At 37.4% G+C, this 18,620-nt stretch overlaps 4 pseudogenes across 4 annotated transcripts; 2 read left to right on the top strand and 2 right to left on the bottom strand.

The window, feature by feature from the left end:
* Positions 1-3,162: 3,162 nt before the first annotated feature.
* On the top strand, positions 3,163-6,999 carry AT3G33169 (annotated as a pseudogene; the record flags this gene model as incomplete). The annotated part of the gene is made up of 1 exon: positions 3,163-6,999.
* A 1,018-nt stretch (positions 7,000-8,017) lies between these two features.
* AT3G33166 lies at positions 8,018-10,493 on the top strand (annotated as a pseudogene; the record flags this gene model as incomplete). The annotated part of the gene is made up of 1 exon: positions 8,018-10,493.
* A 2,231-nt stretch (positions 10,494-12,724) lies between these two features.
* AT3G33163 lies at positions 12,725-14,078 on the bottom strand (annotated as a pseudogene; the record flags this gene model as incomplete). The annotated part of the gene is made up of 1 exon: positions 12,725-14,078.
* Positions 14,079-14,678: 600 nt separating this feature from the next.
* Positions 14,679-16,490, bottom strand: AT3G33160 (annotated as a pseudogene; the record flags this gene model as incomplete). Its single annotated transcript has 1 exon — positions 14,679-16,490.
* Positions 16,491-18,620: the final 2,130 nt, after the last annotated feature.

Here is an 18,620-nt window from a genome sequence, read left to right as displayed (position 1 = left end):
TTTTTTGGATATGATTTTTTTGTATTTTTTCCATTTTTTAATCATTTGCTCATTGTTTTAAGAGATGGAAACTGCACAAAATCACACACATCCACCAAATACTTAGTCGCCAAAATTGACGACTAATTAGTCACTATTAAACGACTGTTGGGCGACTAAAAATATTAAGTCGTAAATCAGTCACTTTTGTGCGACCAAAAACACTAGTCGGTAAAATAGTCGTAAATTAGCGACTACTTTATGACTAAATTGCATACTGGAAAAATTAGTCGCAAAATAGTCGCTAATTAGGCGACTATTATGCGATTACAAACCGTAGTCACTATTTGTTAACATTGTAGTCGCCATTTAGTCAGCATAAATGTCTATATAATCAAAAAGTTCACCCCATTCTAGTCCTCGTTCATACAAACACAATTCAAAACCAAAACATTAGTAGCTAATTATAGTTACAAATCTATTGCATTCCTATGTTGTATGTGCCTAATTGGTAGCTACTATAATGTACGAATTTTTAATGGCTAACTACTATAATGTTATGTATAGTAATATACTCTAAAACTAAAATTTAATACTGCCGAATTCTAGGGTTCATTATCGACAGATTCAATTTCAGATCTAATCATCTCTTCTCTCCCCTTTCCTCTTTTCTCTTCTCTTTCCAAACTCTCGATAATCTTCAAGGGTTATCAGATTGGTTCGTGATTAAGGAAGATGGCACTCCAATTTGTTGATCCCCTTGGGTCGGTAAGAGTTTATCTCACTTGATTCTCGTTCCTAGATATGACCTCTTGAGGACGGATACCGGTGTTCTCTGTGGTTGATGCTCGATTTATCCTGTGGAGTTGCAATCTTGCTGGAAAGTGTTGTTTGATTGGGTAAGTTCTCTGAATTTTAACTGTTTTTTTTCTAAGTGACTAAAATATTGATCAAGCTGGTGTTGATTTTGGCGCTGGATTGAATATGATGGTTAAGGAATTCTTCAGAAGGTTACATGTAACGTTCCGACACGACGAGAACGCCTCTGTTCATTTATCAAAGCAACACTTTCTCTGGTATGGAAACGATAGAAAGGTATGTTCAACGCTTCAACACTTAGCATTTCGGTTTTTTGCTTATTGTATCAAAAGTCGGGTACTACTCATATGGTAATCTATTTTCAGAAAAGTATGCATTCAATGTGTCCAACGTTGTGGTCAAAGCATCAAAGATGGCTTATGATGTCAATTTTCCGCCTCAATCTTTTAGGGACGGATGGCAAGTGTTTTCGTTCCTTTATGTGGCTGTCTTCTTCAAGCGCAAGGTCAATATCCAGGCGATATGAGATATTGTTTCTCCTGCAAGGTTGGTTAATAATTGATCAAGTATAGTCACCATTCCTTTATTGAAGAGCTTAAAAACCTGCTTTTTTGACTTTGATGAAATAGAGTAAATAGGAAACATGATTCACATTGGGTGTTTCTGAACCCTTGGCTTGGCGGAGGTCCGGTGGCATGTTGAAACCTGCAAATCAACTTAGGTAAGTTAAAACCTGCTTTTTTTTATTATCAAAATTCTTTTTTTAACTTGCAAATGTGGAAACAGCGTGTTTGAGTAAGCAGACTAGAGTTGGATAATTAGACACTGTTGGCGTGTGTTCTTTTAAGATGTTATATCATTGCCTTCTCAGGTAGAGGATATCCACGAAACCAATAACTAGGAGGCAGCGTTTAGAGAAACAAAAGCATTAAAAGAAATGAAAGACAAGGAAGAGTTAATTAAGCCAAGTTCTTTCTTGAAGATTGTTGGTGTGTTCTATTAAGATGTTATGTTTTTAGGATGATGATGTATTATGTTCTGTTAAGACAAGCTCTGTTAAGATATTTTTTAATTATCTTTTTAATTTTATTTTGTAATACAGTTCTTTTTTAAATATCGTTTCACAATAACTAAATGTAGTTTCAGTACTTTCCAAAAATATATTTAAAACAATTATTAACAAATATAAATATTATTATTAATATAAATACTGCATAAATACATAAATATTGTATGAATACATAATTACGACTGTAGCCGCAACATAGTCTTCAGTTAGTCACTTAAATTAACGACTATTCTATCACTACACTACATCTATTTATATTTGTGAAATTTAATCGTAAATTAGTCATTAATTAGTCACTAAATTTGACGACTACGTTACGACTATACTTACGACTACAAATATTAGTCGTAAAGTAGTCGCTAATTGGCGACTATTTTTACGACTATACATTTTAGCGACTCTCGATTTACGACTACATGATTTAGTCGCTATTTAGTCGTAAATGACCACTTAACGACTATTTAACGACTTTTGGTGTAGTCGCCAAAACCCAGTTTTCTTGTAGTGTGTGCTAATGATATCATGTAATATTTGGAGACTTGGAGTGATTGATGTTTGAATCCATTTTGTGTGTGGTCATTTCAATCATTTCGAATTATCGATCATCCATGCACATTCACCAAACTCTGACAACATGGTTGGCATACAAATGAGAAGGGCAAAAAAGTAATTTGTATACATATCATGCTTTCCTTGAAACCCTAGCCGCCTATCATTCTGCTATCATCTTCTTCCTCCGACCCATTAACCTATCACTACAAGAAAACAGGTAAAAGACAATTACGAAGAGCGACAATCAACATAGTCGTATTATCAAGCGACCATTTGGCAACGGTTTGACGACTACAATGCGACAACACGAAAATTAGTAGTAACATAGTCGTTATTTTACGACTAACTCAATTTGTCGGAACATAGTTGTCCATTAACGACTATTTGACGATTCTATTATTGAAGGGAGATGTTAGTTGTTACGTAGTTGCTAATTGACGACTATCTTACCGACTAAATAATTTAGTCGCTAATTTAGCGACTAATTGACGACTACAATTCTTAATCAACCTGTAGTCGTATAAGAGTCGCATAGGCGTCGCAAAAAGTAGTTGGAAAACGTGTTTCACATTGGCAAGTAGGTACACCTAATTAATTAGTTGTAGTCGTAAATTATTCATAAATATTCGCCTATATAATAAATATTCACGAAACTCTTCTTTCACCAACAAATCAAAACAACAACAACATCAAAGAAAAAAACGATTTATTATAAAAAAAAAATTTAGTTAGTTTATTGTATAATGGTGGGAAACTACAATTATGGCGGTAGTGGCGGTTTCTATCAAGATTGGATGTACAAGAGATTTGATGAAGTGACGGGGAATTTATCAGCGAATATGTCGCATGGGTTGAGCAATTCATGACATTCGCTAATAGTCAGCCAATAGTATAGAGTAGTCGAGGAAAATTTCATTGTCCTTGTAGTGTATGCAAGAATGAAAAACACATCATCTCGAGTAGAAGAGTTAGTACTCATTTGTTTAGTCAAGGATTTAAGCCTGATTATTATGTTTGGTATAAGCATGGAGAAGAAATGAATATGGATATAGGAACGAGTTACACGTATAGGACATATTTTAGTGAAAATCATGAAGAAGTGGGTAATGTTGTAGAAGATCCATATGTGGATATGGTGAACGATGCATTTAATTTTAACGTGGGGTATGATGATAACTATCATCATGATGATAGTTATCAGAATGTGGAAGAACCGGTCCGTAACCATTCAAATAAGTTCTACGACTTGTTAGAAGGTGCAAATAATCCTTTGTACGATGGTTGTCGTGAAGGGCAATCACAGTTATCCTTAGCATCTCGACCCATGCACAACAAGGCGGAGTATAATATGAGTGAAAAGTTGGTGGACTCCGTTTGCGAAATGTTTACAGATTTTTTACCAAAAGGAAACCAGGCTACCACTTCACATTACCAGACCGATAAGTCGATGCGCAATTTAGGACTTCCATATCATACGATTGATGTTTGTCAGAACAATTGTATGCTTTTTTGGAAAGAAGATGAAAAAGAAGATCAATGTCAATTTTGTGGGGCACAAAGATGGAAGCCTAAAGACGACCATCGAAGAACCAAAGTACCATATAGTTGTATGTGGTATCTACCTATTGGGGACCGGTTGAAGAGAATGTATCAGAGCCATAAGACAGCTGCGTCAATGCGATGGCATGCTGAGCACCAATCAAAGGAGGGAGAAATGAATCATCCTTCAGATGCAACAGAGTAGAGATATTTCCAAGAGTTACATCCCCAGTTTGCCGAAGAACCCCGTAAAGTTTATCTCGGGTTGTGTACTGATGGGTTCAATCCGTTTGGCATGTCTCGTAATCATTCGTTGTGGCCTTTGATCCTAACTCCATTTAATTTACCCTCTGGTATGTGCATGAATACAGAGTACTTATTTCTTACCATTCTGAATTCTGGTCCAAATCATCCTCGAGCTAGTCTTGATGTCTTCCTCTAACCTCTTATTGAGGAGTTAAAATAGTTGTGGTCTACTGGAGTCGATGTGTACGATGTTTCATTGAGTCAGAATTTTAATCTAAAAGCAGTACTACTGTGGACGATTAGCGACTTTCCGGCGTATAGCATGTTATCAGGATGGACTACTCATGGTAAATTGTCTTGTCCAGTGTGCATGGAAAGTACAAAGTCTTTTTATCTACCCAATGGACGGAAGACATGCTGGTTTGATTGTCACCGTAGATTTCTTCCTCATGGTCATCCATCCCGTAGGAACAGAAAAGACTTTCTAAAAGGAATAGATGCTTCTAGCGAGTATCCACCTGAGTCTTTGACAGGGGAGCAAGTTTATTATGAGCGGTTGGCTAGTGTAAATCCACCAAAAACGAAGGATGTTGGTGGGAACGGTCATGAAAAGAAGATGCGAGGCTATGGGAAGGAACATAATTGTCACAAGGAAAGCATCTTGTAGGAGTTGTCTTACTGGAAGGACCTCAATCTTCGACATAATATTGATGTGATGCATACAGAGAAGAAATTTCTTGACAACATCATGAACACTCTCATGAGTTTTAAGGGTAAATCAAAAGACAATATCATGTCAAGATTGGATATTGAAAATTTTTGTTTACGGCTAGGCTTACATATTTATAGTAAGGGTAAAGCTCCATTTCCAGCGTATACATTGACAGAAGAAGCCAAACAAAGTTTATTACAATGTGTGAAACATGATATTAGATTTCCAGATGGTTATTCTTCAGATTTGGCTAGTTGTGTAGATATGGAGAATGAAAAGTTTTCAGGCATGAAGAGTCATGATTGTCATGTATTTATGGAGCGACTACTTCCATTTATCTTTGCTGAACTCCAAGACCGGAATGTCCACCTTGCACTATCAGGTACAATACTTACTATTTATTATTCCAACATTTTTTAATCTAATTATTTAACTTGCACATATATTTTATGAATTGGAGCATTTTTCCGGGATCTATGTTTGAGAACTTTACAGACAAGTCGCGTTCAAATTCTCAAACAGAACATAGTTTTAATCATCTGTAACTTGGAAAAGATCTTTCCACCATCATTTTTTGATATTATGGAACACTTACCTATCCATCTCCCATACGAAGCTGAATTGGGTGGCCCTGTCCCATATAGGTGGATGTACCCATTTAAAAGGTTCTTCAAAAAGTTGAAAGGAAAAGCAAAAAAATAAAAGATATGCTACAGGCTCAATTGTTGAGTCATATATCAATGACGAGATTGCTTATTTTTCAGATCACTACTTTGCCGATCATATAAAAACAAAATCAAGGTAAATATATTTAATTATTTAACGATTTGTTATACTTCGATATTAATTCACTTACATGGATCAGGTTAACAATATTCAATGAAGGTGAAGTTCCTGTATATCATGTCCCTGGAGTATCTAATATATTTATGCACGTCGGTCGTCCAAGTGGTGAAATGCATGTAAAATGGCTTTCAGAGAAAGACTACCAACGCGCAATGCATATGTTTTAAGAAATTGTGACTATTTTAAACCATTTGAGAGGTATTTTTAATCACTTGTTGTTTGTAAATTTGCACTAAGATCACTTTGACTTATTTTTCTTCGTTTGTAAATATAGTATGTTCGAGGATTATCTTTCTGCGAAATATCCATGCTTGCCCGAAAAAGAACTCTACGCGAGAAGACCTGAATAATATCATCTATGGGTTAAAGAATATGTAAGTCTACATCAATTTTGGTTCTTTCGAAAAGTGATCATTTAATTTATACTAATTGATATTGTTTATCTATTATGTAGGTAACATATTAGAACACTACTTCTTCATTTCTTACTTGGGTTCAAGAGATTGTGCAAGGACCTTTGAACAAGGTTAAAACTTGGCCAATGTATTTCACAAGAGGATATTTGTTTCATACGCAAAATCACGGCGCTGGACAAAAGACATGTAACTATGGGATATGTGTTAAAGGTGAAAATTATGCTGATTCATCTGATGAAGCGGATTTCTACGGTACCTTAACTGATATCATAGAACTCGAGTATGAGGGCATCGTCAATTTGAGGATCACACTTTTTAAATGTAAGTGGTATGACCCAAATATCGGGAGAGGCACTCGACGAAGCCATGGTGGCGTTGTAGACGTTCTATCTACGAGAAAATACAATAAATACGAGCCATTTATTCTTGGTATGTAATTTTGAAGTCCAAAATACGGTTCTTTGTTAATTATTAATAATCTTGTTTGATATATGTATATAGCATCTCAAGCAGATCAAGTTTGTTATATTCCTTATCCATATACGAAGAAACCAAAGAACATTTGGCTCAATGTTTTAAAAGTCTATCCGAGGGGAAACATTTCTGGAGAATATGAAAACAATGATCCAACTCTTTTGCAAACAGAAAATGATGATGATGTTTTGCTCACTACAATTGAAGATCTTGTACTAGAAAATCCGGTAGGCGGCTTAAACCCAATAATCCTTGATTACGATGTCGGGGATGCTGAACCAGAAGACGAATTCCGATGTAATTTATCGTCCTCGGACGAAGATGAAGTAGAAGATGAAGATGTATAAATGTGTGAATATATGTATAATTATTTGAATAAATATTTGAATGATTTTATGATATATGCATATTTATTTCATATGTAGAATTATTTTAATTTCAAAGGTAAAAGGTGACTCTTATGCGACTAATGCGCGACAAAAGTAAGATTTGTTGACAAAAATGCGACTACTTATTGACACCAATTTGATTTGTTGAGCTTTTATATTTCGAAGCCCAAACCCATTAATATAGGTGACAAAAATGCGACTACTTAGCGACACGAATATGATTTGTTGGGCTTTTAAATTTTGAAGCCCAAACCCATTAAGAAAGGTGACAAAAATGCGACTACTTACCGACGCCGATTTGATTTGTTGGGCTTTTAAATTTCAAATCCCAAACCCATTATTATAGGTGACAAAAATGTGACTACTTACCGACATCAATTTGATTTGTTGGGCTTTTATATTTCGAAGCCCAAATCCATTATTAAATGTGACAAAAATGCGACTACTTAGCGACTACGGTTTGTTTTATTGGGCTTTTAAATTTTGAGGCCCAAACCCAAATGATTAGGCGACTATTATGCGACTAGTTTGCGACTACTTTAGTGTTGAAAACCCTAAATCGAGTCATTTCTCTTCGATCCAAACACTTAGTCATTTTCGATCTATCTTCTTCTTCTTCTTCTCTCAAACCCTAATCCCCATTTTATCTCGATCTTCTTCTCCTTCTTCTTCTTCTTCTTCTAAGATCGATCGATCTTCTTCGATCGCTCTTCTTCTTCTTCTTCTAAGATCGATCGATCTTCTTCGATCGCTCTTCTTCTTCTTCTTCGATCTGCTACTCAATCTTCTTCTTCTACTAAGATCGATCGATCTTCTTCGATCTCTCATCTTCTTTTTCTTCGATCTGCAACTTCATCTTCTTCTTCTCTTCGATCTGCTTCTTCTTCTTCTTCTTCTTCTCTTCAATCTTCTCTCACTCGATCTTTGGATCTCTTCTTCATCTCTTTGATCTCTTCAATCCCTCCGTCGATCTATCATGCCTAACACCGGTCAAGGTTTCTCCCGAAAGCGTAAGACGACGCCGAACGTCACTCAGAGAAATGGCGAATCCACGACCGCAAGACCTGCTAATCTTCCTCAGCAATACAACTTCACTCCGGCGCCAACGGTTCAAGTTCCTGCGATGGAGCCGGCTCAACAACAAGGCCCTTCAACGTCTGCCCCCCCCCCCCCCCCCCGCACGTATACAACTATCCACCGCCTCTATCTGAAGAGGTCCACTACAATCCACTGCCAACAGAGCCTGCTCAGCAAGGTTCTCCTCAGTCGCCAAATCCAGACACTCCAGCTAACAGCCACCCTTTGTCTCAAGGGAACAACTTCTAAGAGGAAGTTCTTGGGACGTTGCTGGAGCTACAAGAAGACTCGGCGGTGGCTCTGCAAGTGATACTCTCAGTGCCAAACAGGGAACAATGGTGTTGTGTCTTGTCTCCGATTCCCACACCAAAAAACGAGTGGTATGTTCTCTTCCTCTAATTTCTTCTCGTGTTCTTAGCCTGTGTAATGTATAACTCGTGTTCTGTTATAAAGAATGGCTTGTTGTGGAACATAGTTGTGAATGATGGTTTTTGGAATTGAATGTTTGTTATGGGTTGTCGGAACATAGTAGACTTAGATGTCTTTGCATGTTTTCAGAATGACCTTGTTCAGTTCTATAATTGTGTAGAATCATGCTCTCATAATTGACTGTTGCACTTAGCAAATTTTCAGCTTAGACATTTAGGATCTGCCTTTGTTCTATACTCGTGTAGAATCTTGTTAAGTTCTATACTGTCTGTGCTCTTGTTATGTTCTATATTGTGTTCTGTTGTGAATCATGAACTATTCTGGAACATTTGTTGATTGTTCAACTTAGCATGTTTTCGGTTTAGACATTTAGGATCTGCATTTCTTGTACTTGTGTAGAATCTTGTTAATATCTATACTGTGTGTGCTCTTGTTATGTTCTATATGGTGTTCTGTTGTGAATCATGAACTATTGTGGAACATTTGTTGATTGTTTAACTTAGCATTTGGTGACATGAACTAATAGGTTCTGTTGTGAATCATGTTCTCTTGTTACTCGTGTTCTTTGTCTGTGTAGATAAACTCTTGTTCAGTTATATAGTCTGCTCTAGTTGTAGTGTTTTGGATTTTTAACATGTTTAATTCTTTCATTGTTGCATGTGTTTGGAGGTTTACTCGCGACAGAGGATCTAAATTGGTTAGAAAGATCACACAGATTTTTACTCAAAAGTTCAGTGCTCCCTACTATAATTGGTCTTGTTCGCCATTGGATAAAAGAGAAAGATTTTTTTTAGAGTTTGCGGTAAGCTTCTTGTATATCGCCAACTTTCTTTAGACTTTACTATTTAATCTTTCAAGTGTTCACTAACTTCTCACTTTTTTTGTAGAAAACTCACCACTGTGATCCCTTAATAACATGGACAGTCCAATACTACTTCAATGAGATTGTTAAGAGGCGCTTAAAGGACATGGTTAGCACCGCAAGGAGAAGTCGAGAGTAGCCTCCATGGATTGGAGAAACTCTGTGGGGAACAATGTATGCTTAATGGGACATAGAAGAAGCACAGAAAATGAGTTAGACCTATTCCAAAGCTCGTCTATCTGACCGTAACAGTCTCGGTCCTCACATCCACTACTCCAGGCCAAAGTTTTTCCAAGAAATCCAAGATGAATTGGTAAGTGTTTCTGCAAAATCTCATGTCTATTAGTGATGTTCGTTTTACTGTGTGTGATGTTATGAAGTTCTATAGTCTGTTGACTTATGAAGATTGTGATCTGTGTTTGCAGGAAGAGGTCCCTCTTAGTGAGGTGTTCATCCAAACACACACTAATTCGGATGGCACTTATGTTGATCGGAAGGCGGAGAAGATTGCTCTAACTTATGAGCATAATGTGAGAGAGAAGTTGTCTGAACGAGAGGCGGCTGCTTCTGCTGTGTCTGGTGGCTCTTCACGTCCTCGGGATCTCACACTAGATGAGTATACAGCCATCTTTCTCGAGGTAAGATGTTGCAGTCTAATTCAGAGTCTTAGAGTCCAATGTTGCGTTCTGTCACTAATTATCTTCCTCTCTATTTCTTGCATTCCACAGAAAGGGATTCAAGAGGCAATCCTTATGGACTTGGATGTCTTAAAGACACTCTAGGCAGTGCCAACCGCCAACAACTCCCCGAAGACTCATCCTTTAAAGCCTTAGAAGAACGGCTGCAGGAAGCTCAGCAGCAAATTGAAGAGCAGGCTGCATATAATGAGAAGCGAGATGTTGAGATTGCTGCCCGAGAAGCCGATTCAGCCCGAGTTACAGCTGATCAAAAGGAAAAGCTCGAGCACTTGTCCTTAGTCGAGAAGTATCTCCGCCAAACTGATCCGCAGTTCTTGGACTTCATGGCCACTCACTCTTCCACAGCCACAGAGCGTATCCCAAGTACTCCACCATCTAATGATCCATAGTTTTAGGTTTCCAAACACTAGTTGAACTTAACTTTCTTTGAATAAGTTGTTTGTTTAGAAACAAGATAATTTTATGTATTTGAACTTGATTTTCAATATATGTGTATATGTCTTTTCATATTTTATAGCATTTTAGATAACAAACGAGAACAATCAATGACTTTAAACAACAAACAAGAAACCCAACAATAGATGACCAAATTCTTATTCGGACCAAACTAGTAGTCGCAAAATAGTAGTAAATAAGTAGCAACTTAGTCGTACAGTAGTCGTAAAATAGTCACAAAAATTACCGACTATTATCAGACTAACCAAATTAGTCATAGACTAACCAAATTAGTCATAACCTAATCGTGAAAGAGACATATAATAGTCGTATACATTTATACGACTATTATATGACTAAAAGAATCGTATCCCTGGTACAGTACAATTAATCGTCCAACAGTCATCGAATTATCGTAACACGTTTTACGACTATTTTACGACAACTAGAAACATACCCAGGGTTCAGAATATTTAATCGCATAGTAGTCGTAATTTTGACGTAAAACATTAACGACTACTTAACGACTCCATGTTTCACACGCTCTGTATAGTACTATTAATCGTAAAATGGTCGCCAAATAGGTGCCCAATTAATACGACTACATAATCACGAATTTATACTGTTTAGGCTGTACTCGTAATATTGTCGTTGGTCGACGACTAATTAACGACTACATGACTTAGCGACTATGGAATATTGACTACTGTCTTTAGTCGCGGATTAGTCACATTATCATCATTTACGACTACGAAACGACTGACTTGTAAGTCGTTTATCTCCTGTTTTCTTGTAGTGTATTCAACCACCATGTCTTCTTTGATTCATCAAAACCATCACCATTATTACCACCATCATCATTATCCCTCTTCCACCTCTTCCACCAAGGAAATTACCCAATAATCAAATCCAATCAAAGAACACACAAAACCCCAGAAAACCCAGAAAATTTAGAAACCCTAGACTTATCTTCTTCAAAATAAGAAAACCAAAAGAAGTCTTCTTGTTTTCTCAGTTTTGACTATACAAAATCAACCCATAAAACGACAAACCCAGAAAAGAGAATCAAAAGTAGAGGAAGTATGAGATTCCAATTTCGTGGGCCATAAATGGAGTCAGTGTTGGGAGAGAGGAAGAAGGAGAAGAGAAGTGTAATTGAGATTTGAGAGAGATGTCACATCATTTGGGAGAGAGGAAGAAGGAAGAAAGAGAAGAGAAGGAAGAAAAATAATATTTTATTTGTAAATAAGAGGAAAGTAACTATGGTTAACTGAAATCTGGGGGGTTATGGTAAAAAAACTTAAAAAAGTGCCTACTCCCTTCTAAGTGCTCCATTGCCTAATTGAAACTCAAAAAGTGCTTCATTGCCTAATATTCCCTAGTTTTAAAGGTCAATGTTTAGACCTAAGCTTGGAGAGGCTAATCTCCTTATCTCTTTTGTACTTTAGGTGCAAAACCATGTGGAGACTCCCGTTCGAAAAGATATTCCTTACTCCCTTCTTGCTAGTATTGATTTTTTATTCATACTTTGATGTGTGTTACTTTAATCATGTGTGAGTAATCACTTTGTTGGGTTTAGGGAGTCTCAATCGGGATTTAGATGGATTAGTAGATCGAAAACCCCTTACGATTATTCTTAGAGTTCTTCTTCTTGATTGTTCTTTCTTCTAGTTTTAGATGATCACCTAGAACTTAATATTAGATAATAGGTATACCCGCCATAGGTACTTGTTATCAGAACTATCATAGATGAGCCTAAGTATTTAAGAAAGAACAGGTAGGCTCATAGAAGGGCTCTGGTTTAGATACTAGGTGAACTAATCAAACGTGATAATAATGCATGCTTTAGAATAGGATTTCTCGGCTTCTCTGATAATCTTAGCTCTAGGCATACAGATTTTTGCGAAACGCCACCGGTTATTCTAAAATCATAGTTTGAGTTTGAGAACGGTGCGATAACAATCCTAATATTAGCTAGATATGCAATTTATCTATATCCCGAGATAATTCCTTAGACCCGACACTTTAATCTCCTGAATCTACAACTCATTTTTACTATCTTTTACATTCGTAAAATTTGTCTAGCTTAATTGAAATCATCATAAGTCTATTGTGTGAACATCGAGAGCTCAGTGGAATTCGACCCTTAAGTGCTAACGACGATCTCTTATTTAATAAAGTAAGCTTAAGGCAATTTGAGCTATATCAGCATCCTCATGGTTTCCCTCTTTTTTCCTCTTCGAACATTTTCGAGGTTGAATGGGTTTATATAGGGCTGGCAAGGGCGCGTCATCAGGTACATGTGTCATCCTCCCGTGATGACATATATACGACCTTAACGGGATGTGGACACGTGGAAGGGGAAACTTCAGATGTAAGGGTGGTGGATTCGGCTCCACTCCACCTAAATTCGGCTCTAAGAAACTTTGCTTGGCCTCCAAGTAATCTGGCCCGAGAGTCCATGGCGCGGTCAACACCTGGCGGGACAATCTTTGCCCGCGGCACACCCGTGTTGACCATTCTTGCCCTTTCTTTCCTATTCTTGCTCATTCTTGCCCAAATAGTTATTTCTTTTGCCCTTTGATGGGTTATCACCTTTTGGGCACATATGGTCAATCGGCCATGTATTTGGGACAACTTTCTCTCGTTTTGGGTTTGCCCCGGATGACCCCATTTCAAACTAGATTTGACCACACTCATTTTTGCCTTGCCCATCTCTTTGGCTTTCTTCCCTTTAACTAGTTCCTTTCTCTTCTAGTTCTTCCTCACACGTTCCTCGATGTTTTCCGCTAAACCGCTTACCCCTTAACGAGGGTCACTACATCGTCCTTGTCAAAGTTTTGGAGGATTCCGAGTTTCGTAGGAAATCCAAACACAACCTCAAGTTTTCTGATGGTTAAGGAAAAGTGGTTCCTCTCCACGATAAAGGTTATGCATCATAACCTTCCTTTTTCTCTTTCACTTTCACCAGAAGAGAAATGGACCTTGATGGTTGTAAGGAGTTGGAACTCTCCTTCTTGTACCCTTCAAACTTGTAAGTCTAGAAGGTTTCGAGGTTGGCCTTCTCCATCAGATACTCCACATCTCTGCAGATTCCAAGTGCTTGCATTGTTGGCCTGTGGAGGTATCTGGTGCCTTCAAACTTAAGTTCCATCAAGTACTGATAGTGCTCCTCTAAGGTGGGTTCTATCCTCCTCCTTGGCCTATTCTTTCTTCATGTTGGGGCTGGCGAGTTATTTTCAATAACCTCAACATCTTCTTCAGATGCTTCCACCTCTAAGACTGGATGTTCTTCCCTTTCTTGTGCAGCTTCAAAGATCCTCTTTGCTCTGGCGATCTCCTCTCTCTCCCTAGCCGAACGACGACTCATATAAAACGGTGAGGCTGTGCTCGGCCTTTCTTCTCAGCGTTATAGTCAAGCACAACGTTCATTCATGGCATTAGCATTGCGGACTGGAATCCTTTCGTTGATGATTGCAAATCCTCTTGCTATAGCTCGCGTAAAATCACCTTCTCTTTGCTTCTTCAGAATCCATGTGTCTGGCGATGAGTTTCTGTAGGATAGTTATAAACACAAGCCAACGTAGATCAAAGTGGAAGAGAATCAAGTTTATAACCGAGAGAATTTAAATTCTAAACTGATTAAAAGCTCGGAATAGGTTTTAAAACTATTTGTATGAAGAGATAGGGTGAAATTATGGTTGAATTACACGGAAATGTAGAGAGAAGTTATGGCCAAAACATGAAATTTCTTGAGGGAAATTGAAATGCCCTAACCCGATTTGCCTAAGGCCGATTAACCGCCAGCCAAACGGACTAACCGTGTTAAACATTTTTACCAATTCGATAGACATAGTTTAAGCGATAATCTGATTATTAAACAAGTCAAATTCATGCACAAGCGGAAATAACTTAAATCGATTCGTTTTATTAAGCAAATGAGGTTCTTAGACAAGTTGATATTCACCACAATTTATTACCAGTCTAACCAACAACATAAGTTACCCAAAATAAAACATAACAGAAAATCCATCATCCTCTTTTCCTTGCCCTAGTCCCGCGAACTGGTTAGCCACGCACATTACCCTCTTTTCCTGCATCACAAAGGAGGCATAAGCAAGCATTGCATAGTGAGAGCGGTCGTCCCGTCTCACTAGGCCACAATAAACATATCGTAATCAAGTAAAGCAATCAAGTCTATAGCACATCATAACAGAAACCGCCACACCCGACCATCCGGAATTGTTCAAAAATTCCACACAATTGCTTGTATCTAAGTTGTATCTTTCTCTGGGGAAACAACACATTGCCTATTTTTCTTTCACGGTTGTATCCCTGAAATACTTGGTCGCCGAAGGATATCTCAACTTAAACAATCTATACTCCCAATTGAACTTAGCCACGGTGTAAATCTGACTTAACTCCATGAACTTCCATGCGAGTACGTCTTTGTTAGTGTTAGTAGCATGCCCTTTCACATTTTGGGACAAATGCCAAATACATTACCCGTGATGAGCTACGGTATACACGTTCTGTATGCCCTTTATGAGGCTTGCATTTATGTCGCTCATGAAAACCAATTCAGAAGTATCGGGTACAACCGTTTTTAGCTTCTCAAAAAACCAATCCCAACTAGCATCATTCTCACCGCTGAGTACTTCAAACGCTATGATGTAATGGTAAAGATTAGGGTCTTGAGCCGAGGCAAATACTATCACACCACCATATCCGTTCTTCAAATGTTTTGCATCCACAATAATAACTTTCCTCATTACTCTATAGCCTTCAATGCTAGCTCCCATAGCTATGAATATGTACTAAAATTTATCATTCTCATCCAATTTTAGATAAGTTATTATACCATCATTTACCTTCTTCAACATGTACAAATAACTATTGATATCCTTGTAACTTTCTTCTGGGCTACCTTTTAAATCACAAATTGCATTATAGTTCCCCCTTAGTGTTGTCGAGTATGATACTTTCACACCTAATTTTGTTTGAACCAGCTCCACGATAACCCTTGGAACTAGAGTTTCCATGTCCCAGAAAATGATCATGAAGAAGAGCTACAACTAATTGTGGGTTGTCTTTCCTTTTTCTGATCCTACTAGTAACTTTACTTAGCCGAGTGCAACTATGCATCTTATTGTACCTTCTAATCCATAAGATATCTGTATTACGGATATTTGACGCTCGTAAACGCCAAAAACATGTTTCTTTGGCACACTTTAGGGCATACTTCTCCTTATCCGACTTCTTAATCACCTAACCAAAATTGTTAACAAATGCAGCTCTATCCACCACCTCGTGCAATGTTGCATTGTTTGGAAATACTTGAGATAAGGTCAAACCAATTTCGTCTTCTCATTCTTTTAAACTGACCGGTTCTACAGCAGGCGGCGGCTCAACATATTGTTCCCCCTATCATAATTATTCCTAGACTCATCAACGGTTTCATCACGTGTTTCATCTTCTTGAGTCTAGTGATCCTCCTCCACTATTTCCTCAAGTTGTTGGGTAGTTCATTGTTCCTCTTCTAAGCAGACGATGAGGGCAGCATTATCCACTCTCATTTCATCCTCCGCTGAATTCAACTCCGCATAGTTCTTACCAACATAACTTTTCTCAACTCTAGACAATTGCTTTGGCAATTGCTCGAGCGGTTTAGAGATCTCCTCCACAACCAAAACACTTCTCCGGTTATTTTTTGCGGATGTTATATTAATAAGGACATCCTCATCATCATGAATGTTCATCTCTTCCTCTACTCTGAACAACGATGGAGTGTACCTTATATGGAATTTAACCTTATTTTCATCTAATCCAAGCTTCGTCAATATTCTATATTCTAACATGGAGAGAGTTATCTTCTCCCCTAATGTCTTCATCATACAACTATACATACAACCTTCGAGTTTAAAATATATGATCACGTTCTCTCTCATTGTATCCTGCCAAAACAATACCTATACTCAGTCAATATTACTAGTATTACCGGTTCTACTACATTTTCAGTAATACTAGTCCTAATTCTGAAATACTACATGTGTCACTAATACTAATACATAAATGAAGTACTACATGTGTAAGTAATACTAATGCTATTAAAACATACTATCTATATAAAAACCATTTGTTTCGGTACAACTATACCTAGTTCTACCAGTATTATATTTGCGACAAGAACAAAGATTGGATTCGAGTTCAATTCAGTACGAATCAGCATGTGAAATCATATTTTACCCATTTATAGAGCAAATCGACCGTGAAACTATATTTAAACTTCTAATGTATGTACTAAAACACAATAATCCAAATCTAATTGGACTGAATCTCAAAATATGTAATTCCTAATTGAAAGCTTTTGAAACTCTCTCTAACTCGATGCACGTACCTGGACTTCGTAGCTTGACGCACCTTGAAGGAGGAGAAAAAACGGCAACAAATGCAGCAGAATAAAGCTCATCGGGGGAAGAAGACGGCAGAGGAAGAAGCTCGAAATCAAAGTATTACTTTTTAATATAAAAAATATGACCAGGTCCACTTCTTCCAATTAGCTCGCCAACAACTCCAAATCACCTTAAACAACACAAATATGCAACATGCATGCAAAACTATCCTAAACATGCAAAGTGATGATAAATGATGAGAAATGGTATAAAACAATCTTCATATGATGCTAAAATGATGACAAATGGATGCTTAAAACATGAAAAATGCACACTTATCAACTCCCCCAGATTTAGTCTTTGGTTGCCCTCAAGCAAACAATTAAGAACAAGCTGGAGGTGAGGTTTGAAAGCGGGGACTCAAAGCCAAACACCAGATAAATCAGATGAAATCAATGTCCAAGTTGGTAGTTCTAAGCTGCGATATGATTGAATTCTACTCAAAAAAACGTTAGCCATGCCTTGTTATTAATCAATCCGACTATTATGCTCGACCTACACATGTTTTCAAATCTACCCATGCCTTTAACATTTATTAGTTCTGGAACGTGAATCAAGCAATGCATCATCAATAAACTCATTAGGCTAAGGTATAGGTCAAGAGACAAAGATGGTCCCTTACAGAATAGGCTTCAGTAACAGGGGATCTCTCAAAAATGATTAAGCTTTAGTAGAATGCTAAAGGTAAGTCTCAAGCTATGCATACAGAGATAAGATCCCATTTACCCAGAGTATAACCAATGAAGCTCTAATGGTAATCCCATCCTAGTCCCAAATTAAGAACTTAAATCTACCCTTTGCATTCATGAATCTTTTAAGCCCTTTTGCTAATCATTCTTTTCTTTTCTCTTAACTCTAGGAGAAGCTTTCTCAACACTTTGATATATCTAGCGGATTTGAATTTCTTTAACAACTAAGGTTCCTGTTAAAAAATTTTAAAACTGAGGGCTTTTGCCCTTCTTCATTAGCTAACAAGAATCCTTTTCTTTTCTTTACAAATCCCAAAACCTTTACTAGATTTTTTCTGCTTCTTTAGCTTACTTCACCCTAGAGTCTTTTACCTTTCCTTACCAATGAATCCACCCTTTTCTTTCTTTTAGACACATCCCAACCCAGAGTATAAGCGCCCACCTAGTTCTATATAATTCGGATAACGCGAACTAGAACTACATGAGACACTATCTATGTCGCTACAAACCTAATACTTTCTACCAAGCTTAATCGGAATAAGACCTCACAAACACTAACAAGTGATATAGGGCTTGAAAGAAAGTTTAGGTTTGGGTTCGGATTAACTGCACTAATAAGGAGAGTCAGCTACTTAGATTAACAAGAGTGGTTAAAATGAATAAGAAAATCCAAGTATTTTAGGGTATCCATGAGTTCAAATTGACGTAGACATGATAATTGAAAATCAGATTTAGGTTCAAATTGATAGGGAATGGTATCAAATCATGACAGTGTGATCGAGTAGAGCAATCTAGGCATGGTACAATTTTACTTTAATTTCATTGACTGCGCATCAGACAACTAATAACGAGGGCACTGAGTTATGCCCTATGCATATGCAACAATCCTAAACGAAACACTCTAGACTCGATCCTAAATGCAATGCAACTATATGAA

This window comes from Arabidopsis thaliana, chromosome 3 (genome assembly GCF_000001735.4).
Source record: "Arabidopsis thaliana chromosome 3, partial sequence".
NCBI lineage: Eukaryota > Viridiplantae > Streptophyta > Magnoliopsida > Brassicales > Brassicaceae > Arabidopsis > Arabidopsis thaliana.
Note: the sequence above shows the minus strand (reverse complement) of the source record. Positions and strands in the feature narration are given on the sequence as shown.